Source organism: Oncorhynchus masou, chromosome 19, assembly GCF_036934945.1.
Source record: "Oncorhynchus masou masou isolate Uvic2021 chromosome 19, UVic_Omas_1.1, whole genome shotgun sequence".
Lineage (NCBI taxonomy): Eukaryota > Metazoa > Chordata > Actinopteri > Salmoniformes > Salmonidae > Oncorhynchus > Oncorhynchus masou.
The window spans coordinates 38,606,225-38,624,897 of record NC_088230.1 but is presented as its reverse complement, the minus strand read 5'-3'; the positions used below and the strand labels follow the sequence as shown (position 1 = coordinate 38,624,897).

Genomic DNA, 18,673 nt, shown 5'->3' with positions numbered 1-18,673 from the left:
GTGACGACGACCGCCAACCACCACTCGAACAGGCAGGAGAGCCAACTCTCGTGACAATATTAGCCTGCCAGCTCTCCACAGTACTGTATATTAGCCTGCCGCTCTCCACAGTACTGTATATTAGCCTGCCAGCTCTCCACAGTACTGTATATTAGCCTGCCAGCTCTCCACAGTACTGTATATTAGCCTGCCAGCTCTCCACAGTACTGTCCACAGTATATATTAGCCTGCCAGCTCTCCACAGTACTGTATATTAGCCTGCCTCTCCAGCTCTCCACAGTACTGTATATTAGCCTGCCAGCTCTCCACAGTACTGTATATTATATTAGCCTGCCAGCTCTCCACATATTAGCCTGTACAGTACTGTATATTAGCCTGCCAGCTCTCCACAGTACTGTATATTAGCCTGCCAGCTCTCCACAGTAATGTATATTAGCCTGCCAGCTCTCCACAGTACTGTATATTAGCCTGCCAGCTCTCCACAGTACTGTATATTAGCCTGCCAGCTCTCCACAGTAATGTATATTAGCCTGCCAGCTCTCCACATATTAGCCTGCCATCTCCACAGTATGTATATTAGCCTGCCAGCTCTCCACAGTACTGTATATTAGCCTGCCAGCTCTCCACAGTACTGTATATTAGCCTGCCAGCTCTCCACAGTACTGTATATTAGCCTGCCAGCTCTCCACAGTACTGTATATTAGCCTGCCAGCTCTCCACAGTACTGTATATTAGCCTGCCAGCTCTCCACAGTAGCCTGCCAGCTATACTGTATAGCCTGCCAGCTCTCCACAGTACTGTATATTAGCCTGCCAGCTCTCCACAGTACTGTATATTAGCCTGCCAGCTCTCCACAGTATGTATATTAGCCCAGCTCTCCACAGTACTGTATATTAGCCTGCCAGCTAGCCTGCCAGCTCTCCACAGTATATTAGCCTGCCAGCTCTCCACAGTAATGTATATTAGCCTGCCAGCTCTCCACAGTACTGTATATTAGCCTGCCAGCTCTCCACACAGTAGCTCTCCACAGTATATTAGCCTGCCAGCTCTCCACAGTACTGTATATTAGCCTGCCAGCTCTCCACAGTACTGTATATTAGCCTGCCAGCTCTCCACAGTACTGCCAGCTCTCCACAGTATTAGCCTGCCAGCTCTCCACAGTACTGTATATTAGCCTGCCAGCTCTCCACAGTACTGTATATTAGCCAGCTCTCTACAGTATATTAGCCAGCTCTCCACAGTACTGTATATTAGCCTGCCAGCTCTCCATAGTACTGTATATTAGCTCCACAGTACTGTATATTAGCCTGCCAGCTCTCCACAGTACTGTATATTAGCCTGCCAGCTCTCCACAGTATATTAGCCTGCCAGCTCTCCACTGTATATTAGCCTGCCAGCTCTCAACAGTACTGTATATTAGCCTGCCAGCTCTCCACAGTAATGTATATTAGCCTGCCAGCTCTCCACAATACTGTATATTAGCTTGCCAGCTCTCCACAGTACTGTATATTAGCCTGCCAGCTCTCCACAATACTGTATATTAGCTTGCCAGCTCTCCACAGTACTGTATATTAGCTTGCCAGCTCTCCACAGTACTGTATATTAGCTCTCCACAGCCAGCTCTCCACAGTACTGTATATTAGCCTGCCAGCTCTCCACAGTACTGTATATTAGCCTGCCAGCTCTCCACAGTACTGTATATTAGCCTGCTCTCCACAGTAATGTATATTAGCAGCTCTCCACAGTAATGTATATTAGCTCTCACAGTACTGTATATTAGCCTGCCAGCTCTCCACAGTACTGTATATTAGCCTGCCAGCTCTCCACAGTACTGTATATTAGCCTGCCAGCTCTCCACAGTACTGTATATTAGCCTGCCAGCTCTCCACAGTACTGTATATTAGCCTGCCAGCTCTCCACAGTACTGTATATTAGCCTGCCAGCTCTCCACAGTACTGTATATTAGCCTCTCCACAGCCAGCCTCCAGCTCTCCACAGTACTGTATATTAGCCTGCCAGCTCTCCACAGTACTGTATATTAGCCTGCCAGCTCTCCACAGTACTGTAGCCTGCCAGCTCTCCACAGTATGTATATTAGCCTGCCAGCTCTCCACAGTACTGTATATTAGCCTGCCAGCTCTCCACAGTATATTAGCCTGCCAGCTCTCCACAGTATTATTAGCCTGCCAGCTCTCCACAGTACTGTATATTAGCCTGCCAGCTCTCCACAGTACTGTATATTAGCCTGCCAGCTCTCCACAGTATACTTAGCAAAATTAGCCTGCCAGCTCTCCATATCGTAGCTCTCCACAGTACTGTATATTAGCTCCAGCTCTCCACAGTACTGTATATTAGCTCTCGTGACAATATTAGCCTGCCAGCTCTCCACAGTACTGTATATTAGCCTGCCAGCTCTCCACAGTACTGTATATTAGCCTGCCAGCTCTCCACAGTACTGTATATTAGCCTGCCAGCTCTCCACAGTACTGTATATTAGCCTGCCAGCTCTCCACAGTACTGTATATTAGCCTGCCAGCTCTCCACATATTAGCCTGCCAGCTCTCCACAGTATATTAGCCTGCCAGCTCTCCACAGTACTGTATATTAGCCTGCCAGCTCTCCACAGTACTGTATATTAGCAGTACTGTATATTAGCCTGCCAGCTCTCCACAGTACTATATTAGCCTGCCAGCTCTCCACAGTACTGTATATTAGCCTGCCAGCTCTCCAGTACTGTATATTAGCCTGCCAGCTCTCCACTACTGTATATTAGCCTGCCAGCTCTCCACAGTACTGTATATTAGCCTGCCAGCTCTCCATATTAGCCAGCTCTCCACAGTATATTAGCCTGCCAGCTCTCCACAGTACTGTATATTAGCCTGCCAGCTCTCCACAGTACTGTATATTAGCCTGCCAGCTCTCCAGCACTGTATATTAGCCTGCCAGCTCTCCACAGTATATATAGCCTGCCAGCTCTCCACAGTACTGTATATTAGCCTGCCAGCTCTCCACAGCACTGTATATTAGCCTGCCAGCTCTCCACAGTAATGTATATTAGCCTGCCAGCTCTCCACTGTATATTAGCCTGCCAGCTCTCCACAGTAATGTATATTAGCAGCTCTCCACAGTGTATATTAGCCTGCCAGCTCTCCACAGTACTGTATATTAGCCTGCCAGCTCTCCACAGTACTGTATATTAGCCTGCCAGCTCTCCACAGTACTGTATATTAGCCTGCCAGCTCTCCACAGTACTGTATATTAGCCTGCCAGCTCTCCACAGCACTGTATATTAGCCTGCCAGCTCTCCACAGCCAGCTCTCCACAGTACTGTATATTAGCCTGCCAGCTCTCCACAGTACTGTATATTAGCCTGCCAGCTCTCCACAGCCTACTGTATATTAGCTCTCCACAGTACTGCCAGCTCTCCACAGTACTGTATATTAGCTTGCCAGCTCTCCACAGTACTGTATATTAGCCTGCCCAGCTCTCCACAGTATATTAGCCTGCCAGCTCTCCACAGTAATGTATATTAGCCTGCCAGCTCTCCACAGTATATATAGCCTGCCAGCTCTCCACAGTACTGTATATTAGCTTGCCAGCTCTCCACAGTACTGTATATTAGCCTGCCAGCTCTCCACAGTATATTAGCCTGCCAGCTCTCCACAGTATATTAGCCTGCCAGCTCTCCACAATACTGTATATTAGCTTGCCAGCTCTCCACAGTACTGTATATTAGCCTGCCAGCTCTCCACAGTACTGTATATTAGCCTGCCAGCTCTCCACAGTATATTAGCCTGCCAGCTCTCCACAGTACTGTATATTAGCCTGCCAGCTCTCCACAGTATATTAGCCTGCCAGCTCTCCACAGTATATTAGCCTGCCAGCTCTCTACAGTATATTAGCCTGCCAGCTCGTCCACAGTAATGTATATTAGCCTGCCAGCTCCACAGTAATGTATATTAGCCTGCCAGCTCTCCATAGTACTGTATATTAGCCTGCCAGCTCTCCACAGTACTGTATATTAGCTCTCCACAGCCAGCCTGCCAGCTCTCACAGTACTGTATATTAGCCTAGCTCTCCACAGTAATGTATATTAGCCTGCCAGCTCTCCACAGTACTGTATATAGCCTGCCAGCTCTCCACAGTACTGTATATTAGCCTGCCAGCTCTCCACAGTACTGTATATTAGCCTGCCAGCTCTCCACAGTACTGTATATTAGCCTGCCAGCTCTCCACAGTACTGTATATTAGCCTGCCAGCTCTCCACAGTACTGTATATTAGCCTGCCAGCTCTCCACAGTATGTATATTAGCCTGCCAGCTCTCCACAGTACTGTATGTAGCTATACTGTATATTAGCCTGCCAGCTCTCCACAGTACTGTATATTAGCCTGCCAGCTCTCCACAGTAATGTATATTAGCCTGCCAGCTCTCCACAGTACTGTATATTAGCCTGCCAGCTCTCCACAGTAATGTATATTAGCCTGCCAGCTCTCCACAGTAATGTATATTAGCCTGCCAGCTCTCCACAGTACTGTATATTAGCCTGCCAGCTCTCCACAGTATATTAGCCTGCCAGCTCTCCACAATACTGTATATTAGCCTGCCAGCTCTCCACAGTACTGTATATTAGCCTGCCAGCTCTCCACAGTACTGTATATTAGCCTGCCAGCTCTCCACAGTACTGTATATTAGCCTGCCAGCTCTCCACAGTACTGTATATTAGCCTGCCAGCCCTGCCAGCTCTCCACAGTACTGTATATTAGCCTGCCAGCTCTCCACAGTACTGTATATTAGCCTGCCAGCTCTCCACAGTACTGTATATTCTCCACAGCCTGCCAGCTCTCCACAGTAATGTATATTAGCCTGCCAGCTCTCCACAGTACTGTATATTAGCCTGCCAGCTCTCCACAGTACTGTATATTAGCTTGCCAGCTCTCCACAGTACTGTATATTAGCTTGCCAGCTCTCCACAGTACTGTATATTAGCTCTCCACAGTACTGTATATTAGCTTGCCAGCTCTCCACAGTACTGTATATTAGCTTGCCAGCCCTCCACAGTACTGTATATTAGCTTGCCAGCTCTCCACAGTACTGTATATTAGCTTGCCAGCTCTCCACAGTACTGTATATTAGCTTGCCAGCCCTCCACAGTACTGTATATTAGCTTGCCAGCTCTCCACAGTACTGTATATTAGCTTGCCAGCCCTCCACAGTACTGTATATTAGCTTGCCAGCTCTCCACAGTACTGTATATTAGCTTGCCAGCTCTCCACAGTACTGTATATTAGCTTGCCAGCTCTCCACAGTACTGTATATTAGCTTGCCAGCCCTCCACAGTACTGTATATTTGTCACGTCTTATCAAGGTGGGTAGTATTAGGCGCAGAGAGCAGATTAGTGATACGACAGTTTATTCTCCGGCGAACAAAAAACACGGTCAACCCAACACACACAGGGTGAACAATCCAACACAGGATCAAAGACAGACCGGAGAGTAAAAACACAAGCACTACACCAACTGACATACAAATACAAATAACAATCCCGCACAAAACAGGGGCGGGACAACCTACTACATATAAGGATGTTAATTAAACTAAAATACACACAGTTGAAACTAATAAGACAAAACCAACAGACAAACGAAAAAGTGATCGGTAGTGGCTAGTAGGACGGTGACGACGACCGCCAACCACCACTCGAACAGGCAGGAGAGCCAACTTCGGCGGAAGTCGTGACAATATTAGCCTGCCAGCTCTCCACAGTACTGTATATTAGCCTGCCAGCTCTCCACAGTACTGTATATTAGCCTGCCAGCTCTCCACAGCACTGTATATATTAGCCTGCCAGCTCTCCACAGTACTGTATATTAGCCTGCCAGCTCTCCACAGTACTGTATATTAGCCTGCCAGCTCTCCACAGTACTGTATATTAGCCTGCCAGCTCTCCACTGTAATGTATATTAGCCTGCCAGCTCTCCACAGTACTGTATATTAGCCTGCCAGCTCTCCACAGTACTGTATATTAGCCTGCCAGCTCTCCACAGTACTGTATATTAGCCTGCCAGCTCTCCACAGTATATTAGCTGTCTCCATATGTATATTAGCCTGCCAGCTCTCCACAGTACTGTATATTAGCCTGCCAGCTCTCCACAGTACTGTATAGCTCTCCAGCCTGCCAGCTCTCCACAGTACTGCCTGCCAGCTCTCCACAATACTGTATATTAGCTTGCCAGCTCTCCACAGTACTGTATATTAGCCTGCCAGCTCTCCACAGTACTGTATATTAGCCTGCCAGCTCTCCACAGTACTGTATATTAGCCTGCCAGCTCTCCACAGTATATTAGCTGTATATTAGCCTGCCATCTCTCCACAGTATATTAGCCTGCCAGCTCTCCACTGTATATTAGCTTGCCAGCTCTCAACAGTACTGTATATTAGCCTGCCAGCTCTCCACAGTAATGTATATTAGCCTGCCAGCTCTCCACAGTACTGTATATTAGCCTGCCAGCTCTCCACAGTACTGTATATTAGCCTGCCAGCTCTCCACAGTAATGTATATTAGCCTGCCAGCTCTCCACAGTACTGTATATTAGCCTGCCAGCTCTCCACAGTACTGTATATTAGCCTGCCAGCTCTCCACAGTACTGTATATTAGCCTGCCAGCTCTCCACAGTACTGTATATTAGCCTGCCAGCTCTCCACAGTACAGTACTGTATATTAGCCTGCCAGCTCTCCACAGCACTGTATATTAGCCTGCCAGCTCTCCACAGTACTGTATATTAGCCTGCCAGCTCTCCACAGTACTGTATATTAGCCTGCCAGCTCTCCACAGTAATATTAGTATCTCCATTAGCCTGCCAGCTCTCCACAGTACTGTATATTAGCCTGCCAGCTCTCCACAGTACTGTATATTAGCCTGCCAGCTCTCCACAGTACTGTATATTAGCCTGCCAGCTCTCCACAGTACTGTATATTAGCTTGCCAGCTCTCCACAGTACTGTATATTAGCTTGCCAGCTCTCCACAGTACTGTATATTAGCTTGCCAGCTCTCCACAGTACTGTATATTAGCTTGCCAGCTCTCCACAGTACTGTATATTAGCTCCACAGTACTGTATATTAGCTCTGCACAGCTCTCCACAGTACTGTATATTAGCCTGCCAGCTCTCCACAGTACTGTATATTAGCTTGCCAGCTCTCCACAGTACTGTATATTAGCCTGCCAGCTCTCCACAGTACTGTATATTAGCCTGCTCTCCACAGTACTGTATATTAGCTTGCTCCACAGTACTACTGTATATTAGCCTGCCAGCTCTCCACAGTACTGTATATTAGCTTGCCAGCTCTCCACAGTACTGTATATTAGCTTGCCAGCTCTCCACAGTACTGTATATTAGCTGCCAGCTCTCCACAGTACTGTATATTAGCTCTCCAGTACTGTATATTAGCTCCACAGTACTGTATATTAGCTTGCCAGCTCTCCACAGTACTGTATATTAGCCTGCCAGCTCTCCACAGTACTGTATATTAGCTTGCCAGCTCTCCACAGTACTGTATATTAGCCTCCACAGTACTGTATATTAGCTCTCCACAGTACTGTATATTAGCCTGCCAGCCCTCCACAGTACTGTATATTTGTCACGTCTTATCAAGGTGGGTAGTATCAGGCGCAGAGAGCAGATTAGTGATACGACAGTTTATTCTCCGGCTGCAAAAACACGGTCAACCCAACACACACAGGGTGAACAATCCAACACAGGATCAAAGACAGACCGGAGAATAAAAACACAAGCACTACACCAACTGACATACAAATACAAATAACAATCCCGTACAAAACAGGGGCGGGACAACCTACTACATATAAGGATGTTAATTAAACTAAAATACACACAGGTGAAACTAATAAGACAAAACCAACAGACAAACGAAAAAGTGATCGGTAGTGGCTAGTAGGACGGTGACTGCCAACCACCACTCGATCAGGCAGGAGAGCCAACTCGTGACAATATTAGCCTGCCAGCTCTCCACACAGTACTGTATATTAGCCTGCCAGCTCTCCACAGTACTGTATATTAGCCTGCCAGCTCTCCACAGTACTGTACAGTACTATTAGCCTGCCAGCTCTCCACAGTACTGTATATTAGTGCCATATTAGCCTGCCAGCTCTCCACAGTACTGTATATTAGCCTCTCCACAGTACTGTATATTAGCCTGCCAGCTCTCCACAGTAGCTGTATATTAGCCTGCCAGCTCTCCACAGTACTGTATATTAGCCTGCCAGCTCTCCACAGTACTGTATATTAGCCTGCCAGCTCTCCACAGTACTGTATATTAGCCTGTACCAGCTCTCCACAGTACTGTATATTAGCCTGCCAGCTCTCCACAGTACTGTATATTAGCCTGCCAGCTCTCCACAGTACTGTATATTAGCCTGCCAGCTCTCCACAGTACTGTATATTAGCCTGCCAGCTCTCCACAGTACTGTATATTAGCCTGCCAGCTCTCCACAGTACTGTATATTAGCCTGCCAGCTCTCCACAGTACTGTATATTAGCCTGCCAGCTCTCCACAGTACTGTATATTAGCCTGCCAGCTCTCCACAGTACTGTATATTAGCTGCCAGCTCTCCATATTAGCCTGCCAGCTCTCCACAGTACTGTATATTAGCCTGCCAGCTCTCCACAGTACTGCCAGCTCTCCACAGTATTAGCCTGCCAGCTCTCCACAGTACTGTATATTAGCCTGCCAGCTCTCCACAGTACTGTATATTAGCCTGCCAGCTCTCCACAGTATATTAGCCTGCCAGCTCTCCACACAGTACTGTATATTAGCCTGCCAGCTCTCCACAGTATATATAGCCTGCCAGCTCTCCACAGTATATTAGCCTGCCAGCTCTCCACAGTACTGTATATTAGCCTGCCAGCTCTCCACAGTACTGTATATTAGCCTGCCAGCTCTCCACAGTATATTAGCCTGCCAGCTCTCCACAGTATATTAGCTGCCAGCTCTCCACAGTACTGTATATTAGCCTGCCAGCTCTCCACAGTACTGTATATTAGCCTGCCAGCTCTCCACAGTACTGTATATTAGCCTGCCAGCTCTCCACACAGTATATATAGCCTGCCAGCTCTCCACAGTATATTAGCCTGCCAGCTCTCCACAGTACTGTATATAGCCTGCCAGCTCTCCACAGCTCTCCACAGTACTGTATATTAGCCTGCCAGCTCTCCACTGTATATTAGCCTGCCAGCTCTCCACAGTATATTAGCCTGCCAGCTCTCCACAGTACTGTATATTAGCCTGCCACCTCTCCACAGTACTGTATATTAGCCTGCCAGCTCTCCACAGTACTGTATATTAGCCTGCCAGCTCTCCACAGTAATGTATATTAGTCTGCCAGCTCTCCACTGTATATTAGCCTGCCACCTCTCTACAGTACTGTATATTAGCCTGCCAGCTCTCCACAGTACCTGTATATTAGCCTGCCAGCTCTCCACTGTATATTAGCCTGCCAGCTCTCCACAGTATATTAGCCTGCCAGCTCTCAACAGTACTGTATATTAGCCTGCCAGCTCTCCACAGTACTGTATATTAGCCTGCCAGCTCTCCACAGTATATTAGCCTGTCAGCTCTCCACAGTACTGTATATTAGCCTGCCAGCTCTCCACAGTACTGTATATTAGCCTGCCACCTCTCCACAGTACTGTATATTAGCCTGCCAGCTCTCCACAGCACTGTATATTAGCCTGCCAGCTCTCCACAGTATATTAGCCTGCCAGCTCTCCACAGTAATGTATATTAGCCTGCCAGCTCTCCACAGTACTGTATATTAGCCTGCCAGCTCTCCACAGTACTGTATATTAGCCTGCCAGCTCTTCACAGTACTGTATATTAGCCTGCCAGCTCTCCACAGTACTGTATATTAGCCTGCCAGCTCTCCACAGTACTGTATATTAGCCTGCCACCTCTCCACAGTACTGTATATTAGCCTGCCAGCTCTCCACAGTATATTAGCCTGCCACCTCTCCACAGTACTGTATATTAGCCTGCCAGCTCTCCACAGTACTGTATATTAGCCTGCCAGCTCTCCACAGTACTGTATATTAGCCTGCCAGCTCTCCACAGTACTGTATATTAGTCTGCCAGCTCTCCACTGTATATTAGCCTGCCAGCTCTCCACAGTACTGTATATTAGTCTGCCAGCTCTCCACTGTATATTAGCCTGCCACCTCTCTACAGTACTGTATATTAGCCTGCCTCCTCTCCACAGTATATTAGCCTGCCAGCTCTCAACAGTACTGTATATTAGCCTGCCAGCTCTCCACAGTACTGTATATTAGCTTGCCAGCTCTCCACTGTATATTAGCCTGCCAGCTCTCCACAGTATATTAGCCTGCCAGCTCTCCACAGTACTGTATATTAGCCTGCCAGCTCTCCACTGTATATTAGCCTGCCAACTCTCCACAGTATATTAGCCTGCCAGCTCTCCACAGCACTGTATATTAGCCTGCCAGCTCTCCACTGTATATTAGCCTGCCAGCTCTCCACTGTACTGTATATTAGCCTGCCACCTCTCCACAGTACTGTATATTAGCCTGCCACCTCTCCACAGTACTGTATATTAGCCTGCCACCTCTCCACAGTACTGTATATTAGCCTGCCAGCTCTCCACAGTACTGTATATTAGCCTGCCAGCTCTCCACTGTATATTAGCCTGCCAGCTCTCCACTGTACTGTATATTAGCCTGCCACCTCTCCACAGTACTGTATATTAGCCTGCCAGCTCTCCACAGTACTGTATATTAGCCTGCCACCTCTCCACAGTATATAACTGCATTTAACTTGGAAAACAGGGGCTGTCAATAAAATGTGTTAAGTTAAGTGGAATGAGCATTGGGGCTCATTTGTTTCCATGTGGTCTCCCTACCAATCAATGACTGTTTGGAGGGTCCTCCTACTAATCAATAACTGTTTGGAGGTTCCCCTTAATAACCAATGACTGTTTGGAGGGTCCTGTCCTCCTACTAACCAGTGACTGTTTGGAGGGTTCTGCCCCCCTACTAATCAATGACTGTTTGGAGCGTCCTGTTCCCCTACTAATCAATGTCTGTTTGGAGGGTCCCCCTACTAATCAGTGACTGTTTGGAGCGTCCTGTCCCCCTACTAATCAATGACTGTCTGGAGGATCCTGTCCCCCTACTAATCAGTGACTGTCTGGAGGGTCCTGTCCCCCTACTAATCATTGACTGTTTGGAGGGTACTGCCCCCTACTAATCAGTGACTGTTTGGAGGGTCCTGTCCCCCTGCTAATCAGTGACTGTCTGGAGGGTCCTGTCCCCTACTAATCAGTGACTGTCTGGAGGGTCCTGTCCCCCTACTAATCAGTGACTGTCTGGAGGGTCCTGTCCCCCTACTAATCAGTGACTGTCTGGAGGGTCCTGTCCCCCTGCTAATCAGTTACTGATTGAGGGCCTTTTTCTACTGCTTCCTGCCTGACATACTGAGAAATGAGGGAGCTTTCTATTTAGTCTTCAGATGACAAACTCCTCAAGAGATGAATGGGAGGGAGGGAGGGAGGGAGGGAGGGAGGGAGGGAGGGAGGGAGGGAGGGAGGGAGGGAGGGAGGGAGGGAGGGAGGGAGGGAGGGAGGGAGGGAGGGAGGGAGGGAGGGAGGGAGGATCAGAGAGGAATAACAGAATGAGAGGTATAGAGTAGTAGATAGAGAGAGAGGCCAGCCAAGGTGTCATATTGTCTCACAGAGATCTGATCTGTGTGTGTGTGTCTGTGTGACAGCTCTGGAAATGTATGGCCATTGATTTGGTAATTAGCGCAGTATCGACGGGATTGACGCCAGCCTGCTGACAAATTATATGGAAATTGTTTCATGAAAGTTGCCAGGTCGCAATTGTAAATGAGAACTTGTTCTCAACTTGCCTTAAATAAAGGTGAAATAAAAAAAATAAAAAAGTTAGTTATGCATTCTGCCTCTCTCTCTCTCTCACTAATACACACACACACACACACACACACACACTCACACACAGAGCGGAGCGGAACACATGTGCGGTCCACGCAGCCTAGTTAATGTCCCCTGATAGAAAGGTAATTTACAACAGAAGAGAGCTGGCTGCCTGGTAACAGACAATCAGTCAGTTAAGAATGTAATTAGCTCTCTACTTTACGGGTTTTTTTGCCTCATTTACATGTTCTGTCTTCTACTGCTCTATTTTTAAAGTACTCTGTTCCTGATTCTCTGGAATTTTGGTAATAAAATGTAGGGATTTGACATTTATAAACAGGAAGTTCCTTGGTTGAGTCAGCCAGTCATTTATAAACAGGCAGTCCCTTGGTTGAGTCAGCCAGTCATTTATAAACAGGAAGTCCCTTGGTTGAGTCAGCCAGTCATTTATAAACAGGGAGTCCCCTTGGTTGAGTCAGCCAGTCATTTATAAACAGGAAGTCCCTTGGTTGAGTCAGCCAGTCATTTATAAACAGGCAGTCCCTTGGTTGAGTCAGCCAGTCATTTATAAACAGGAAGTCCCTTGGTTGAGTCAGCCAGTCATTTATAAACAGGAAGTCCCTTGGTTGAGTCAGCCAGTCATTTATAAACAGGAAGTCCCTTGGTTGAGTCAGCCAGTCATTTATAAACAGGCAGACCCCTTGGTTGAGTCAGCCAGTCATTTATAAACAGGAAGTCCCTTGGTTGATTCAGCCAGTCATTTATAAACAGGCAGTCCCTTGGTTGAGTCAGCCAGTCATTTATAAACAGGCAGTCCCTTGGTTGAGTCAGCCAGTCATTTATAAACAGGCAGACCCCTTGGTTGAGTCAGCCAGTCATTTATAAACAGGCAGTCCCTTGGTTGAGTCAGCCAGTCATTTATAAACAGGCAGACCCTTGGTTGAGTCAGCCAGTCATTTATAAACAGGCAGTCCCCTTGGTTGAGTCAGCCAGTCATTTATAAACAGGAAGTCCCTTGGTTGAGTCAGCCAGTCATTTATAAACAGGCAGTCCCCTTGGTTGAGTCAGCCAGTCATTTATAAACAGGAAGTCCCTTGGTTGAGTCAGCCAGTCATTTATAAACAGGAAGTCCCTTGGTTGAGTCAGCCAGTCATTTATAAACAGGAAGTCCCTTGGTTGAGTCAGCCAGTCATTTATAAACAGGAAGTCCCTTGGTTGAGTCAGCCAGTCATTTATAAACAGGCAGATCCCTTGGTTGAGTCAGCCAGTCATTTATAAACAGGAAGTCCCCTTGGTTGAGTCAGCCAGTCATTTATAAACAGGCAGTCCCCTTGTTTGAGTCAGTCAGTCATTTATAAACAGGCAGTCCCTTGGTTGAGTCAGCCAGTCATTTATAAACAGGAAGTCCCTTGGTTGAGTCAACCAGTCATTTATAAACAGGAAGTCCCTTGGTTGAGTCAGCCAGTCATTTATAAACAGGCAGACCCTTGGTTGAGTCAGCCAGTCATTTATAAACAGGCAGTCCCCTTGGTTGAGTCAGCCAGTCATTTACAAACAGGCAGTCCCCTTGGTTGAGTCAGCCAGTCATTTATAAACAGGCAGTCCCTTGGTTGAGTCAGCCAGTCATTTATAAACAGGCAGACCCCTTGGTTGAGTCAGCCAGTCATTTATAAACAGGCAGTCCCTTGGTTGAGTCAGCCAGTCATTTATAAACAGGCAGACCCCTTGGTTGAGTCAGCCAGTCATTTATAAACAGGCAGTCCCTTGGTTGAGTCAGCCAGTCATTTATAAACAGGAAGTCCCTTGGTTGAGTCAGCCGGTCATTTACAGTGCCTTGCGAAAGTATTCGGCCCCCTTGAACTTTGCGACCTTTTGCCACATTTCAGGCTTCAAACATATATTTATAAAACTGTATTTTTTTGTGAAGAATCAACAACAAGTGGGACACAATCATGAAGTGGAATGACATTTATTGGATATTTCAAACTTTTAACAAATCAAAAACTGAAAAATTGGGCGTGCAAAATTATTCAGCCCCTTTACTTTCAGTGCAGCAAACTCTCTCCAGAAGTTCAGTGAGGATCTCTGAATGATCCAATGTTGACCTAAATGACGAATGATGATAAATACAATCCACCTGTGTGTAATCAAGTCTCCGTATAAATGCACCTGCACTGTGATAGTCTCAGAGGTCCGTTAAAAGCGCAGAGAGCATCATGAAGAACAAGGAACACACCAGGCAGGTCCGAGATACTGTTGTGAAGAAGTTTAAAGCCGGATTTGGATACAAAAAGATTTCCCAAGCTTTAAACATCCCAAGGAGCACTGTGCACGCAAAAATATTGAAATGGAAAGAGTATCAGACCACTGCAAATCTACCAAGACCTGGCCGTCCCTCTAAACTTTCAGCTCATACAAGGAGAAGACTGATCAGAGATGCAGCCAAGAGGCCCATGATCACTCTGGATGAACTGCAGAGATCTACAGCTGAGGTGGGAGACTCTGTCCATAGGACAACAATCAGTCGTATATTGCACAAATCTGGCCTTTATGGAAGTGGCAAGAAGAAAGCCATTTCTTAAAGATATCCATAAAAAGTGTTGTTTAAAGTTTGCCACAAGCCACCTGGGAGACACACCAAACATGTGGAAGAAGGTGCTCTGGTCAGATGAAACCAAAATTGAACTTTTTGGCAACAATGCAAAACGTTATGTTTGGCGTAAAAGCAACACAGCTCATCACAATGAACACAACATCCCCGCTGTCAAACATGGTGGTGGCAGCATCCTGGTTTGGGCCTGCTTTTCTTCGGCAGGGACAGGGAAGATGGTTAAAATTGATGGGAAGATGGATGGAGGCAAATACAGGACCATTCTGGAAGAAAACATGATGGAGTCTACAAAAGACCTGAGACTGGGACGGAGATTTGTCTTCCAACAAGACAATGATCCAAAACATAAAGCAAAATCTACAATGGAATGGTTCAAAAATAAACATATCCAGGTGTTAGAATGGCCAAGTCAAAGTCCAGATTTGAATCCAATCGAGAATCTGTGGAAAGAACTGAAAACTGCTGTTCACAAATGCTCTCCATCCAACCTCACTGAGCTCGAGCTGTTTTGCAAGGAGGAATGGGAAAAAATGTCAGTCTCTCGATGTGCAAAACTGATAGAGACATACCCCAAGCGACTTACAGCTGTAATCGCAGCAAAAGGTGGAGCTACAAAGTATTAACTTAAGGGGGCTGAATAATTTTGCACGCCCAATTTTTCAGTTTTTGATTTGTTAAAAAAGTTTGAAATATCCAATAAATGTCGTTCCACTTCATGATTGTGTCCCACTTGTTGTTGATTCTTCACAAAAAAATACAGTTTTATATCTTTATGTTTGAAGCCTGAAATGTGGCAAAAGGTCGCAAAGTTCAAGGGGGCCGAATACTTTCGCAAGGCACTGTATAAACAGGCAGTCCCCTTGGTTGAGTCAGTCAGTCATTTATAAACAGGAAGTCCCCTTGGTTGAGTCAGCCAGTCATTTATAAACAGGCAGACCCCTTGGTTGAGTCAGCCAGTCATTTATAAACAGGAAGTCCCTTGGTTGAGTCAGCCAGTCATTTATAAACAGGCAGACCCCTTGGTTGAGTCAGCCAGTCATTTATAAACAGGCAGTCCCTTGGTTGAGTCAGCCAGTCATTTATAAACAGGAAGTCCCTTGGTTGAGTCAGCCAGTCATTTATAAACAGGCAGACCCTTGGTTGAGTCAGCCAGTCATTTATAAACAGGAAGTCCCTTGGTTGAGTCAGCCAGTCATTTATAAACAGGAAGTCCCTTGGTTGAGTCAGCCAGTCATTTATAAACAGGCAGTCCCCTTTGTTGAGTCAGCCAGTCATTTATAAACAGGCAGACCCCTTGGTTGAGTCAGCCAGTCATTTATAAACAGGCAGTCCCTTGGTTGAGTCAGTCAGTCATTTATAAACAGGCAGTCCCCTTGGTTGAGTCAGTCAGTCATTTATAAACAGGCAGTCCCCTTGGTTGAGTCAGCCAGTCATTTATAAACAGGCAGTCCCTTGGTTGAGTCAGCCAGTCATTTATAAACAGGCAGTCCCCTTGGTTGAGTCAGCCAGTCATTTATAAACAGGCAGACCCCTTGGTTGAGTCAGTCAGTGTCTCGTTAAAGAAACAAGTTCAAACCAAGATGTTGTCCAGTGTTCACAGATTTCCCAGATGACACAACCAGACAATTTCTAAGGCATGTGAAGTGTCAACTCCCTCCATCCAGGACATGCTGCTGTGCAAATGAAGTGCACTTCTGAGAGCCTTATCCAAATCAGGAAAACCACTATCTGCAATTGATTTAAAAAATCAGTCAAGTAGACGTTCTATGAAGTGAAGGTTTGCTGTGTGTTTTTTTATTTTAGGACTGTTGTTTTAAAGGGGACTGCTTTCTCTTTCTGATGGACATTAAGGCCATCTGCCGCAAGAGTAGAATGATGCCCTGCTAACGCACACACACACACTCACATACACACACACACACGCACGCACACACACACTCACATACACACACACACACGCACACACACACACACACGCACACACACACGCACACACACACACACGCACGCACGCACACACGCACGCACACACGCGCGCGCACACACGCGCGCACACACGCGCACACACACGCGCACACACACGCACACACGCACACACGCACACACGCACACACACACACGCACACACACACGCACACATACAGCTAATGCAGTCATCTGAATTCATTAGTAGATGAGAGTATATGGTCCGGGATACAAATAAATATTTTTTTACTCCCTCTTATCCACAGAATATGTAGATTTATACAGTCTCCCTGGAGTCCCAGTACACACATTTATTTAAGTCCAGTGATTAACTATAAACTAAAGAGAGAGAGTTAAAAAAACATATATACTTGCTAAAAAGGAGCCACAGAATTTAAAGTGGAGAGAGAGAGAGAGAGTGAGATAGAGAGAGAGAGAGAGAGAGAGAGAGAGAGAGAGAGAGAGAGAGAGAGGCTACTTTTTGTTTGCATTAAGTTAAAGACATCCAAAGGTTATTTATTTTCTCTCTCTCTCCCCCTCCCTCTCTCTCCCTTTACCTCATGTCCTCTTCTCTCTCTCTCTCTCTCTCTCTCTCTCTCTCTCTCTCTCTCACCCTCCCTCTCTCTCTACCTCACCCTCTCCCTCTCTCTCTCCCTCTCTCTCTCTCTCTCCTCTCTCCCTCTCTCTCTCCCTCTCTCTCTCTCTCCTCTCTCCCTCTCTCTCTCTCTCTCTCCCTCTCTCTCTCCCTCTCTCCCCCTACCTCTCTCTCTATCTCACCTCTCTCTCTCTCCCCCTCCCTCTCTCTCCCTCAACCTCACCTCCCCTTCTCTCTCTCTCTCCCTCTCTCTCTCTCTCTCTCTCTCTACCCTTCCCTCTCTCTACCTCCCTTTCTCTCTCTCTCTCTCTCTCTCTCTCTCTCTCTCTCTCTACCTCACCTCTCTCTCTCCCCCTCCCTCTCTCTACCTCACCTCTCTCTCTCTACCTCACCTCTCTCTCACTCTCTCCCCCTCCCTCTCTCTCTCTACCTCACGTCTCTCTCTCCCCTCCCTCTCTCTGTCTCTCTCTCTACCTCTCTCTCTCCCCCTCCCTCTCTCTTTCTCCCCCTTCACTCCTCCTTCTCTCTCTCCTTATAGACTCCACGCATATAGAGAATGTGGAGGCTGTGCAGCGGCTCCAGGACTCTCTCCATGAGGCCTTGCAGGACTTAGAAGGTGCCCACAACACGGAGGACCCTCGGCGGACAGGAAAGCTGCTGATGACCCTTCCCTTGCTCCGTCAGACCGCGGCCAAGGCTGTGCAGCACTTCTACAGCATCAAGGTGCAGGGAAAAGTGCCCATGCACAAACTCTTCCTGGAGATGCTGGAGGCCAAGGCTTGATAATTGGGCGGGGAGGCTTGAATGACAGCTGCATCGCCCAATGAGGATGAAGGACAGTCCCTGAATAGGATGGGTGATGCCATGGAGAACCTACGACAGTGACATTATAGCGCCTATAGTTGTTTCTATGGAACAAAATTAATGAGGAATAGAGGGAAATGAGACAAACTGATTTTAAGGGTGAATATAAAGATGCTGTGGGATATAGTCATGTATATAAAGATGCTGTGGGATATAGTCATGTATATAAAGATGCTGTGGGATATAGTCATGTATATAAAGATGCTGTGTACAGAACTGCTGTTATAATCAGAGACTCTTCGGTCAAGATCACCTGTAACTACTGAGAGGTTTGGTTTCTTTTCACCTTGGGAATAGGAATGGTATGATCTGATCAATCTGATTGGTTAGAGCTACTCAAGTATGTGATCAATCTGATTGGTTAGAGCTACTCAAGTATCTGATCAATCTGATTGGTTAGAGCTACTCAAGTATCTGATCAATCTGATTGGTTAGAGCTACTCAAGTATCTGATCAATCTGATTGGTTAGAGCTACTCAAGTATCTGATCAATCTGATTGGTTAGTGCTACTCAAGTATCTGATCAATCTGATTGGTTAGAGCTACTCAAGTATCTTAGCAATCTGATTGGTTAGTGCTACTCAAGTATGATTTTTTTCTCTCTTTTTATTTTTATGCCAGTTGAATAACATTATATTCTGGTATATATCCCAGTCAACAGTTTAGACACACA

General features: G+C 46.5%; 1 pseudogene; it reads left to right on the top strand.

Annotated features, from left to right (window-relative positions):
• LOC135505677 (steroid hormone receptor ERR2-like) overlaps window positions 1-17,919 on the top strand; it is a 40,581-nt pseudogene extending 22,662 nt beyond the window's left edge.
• Window positions 17,920-18,673: the final 754 nt, after the last annotated feature.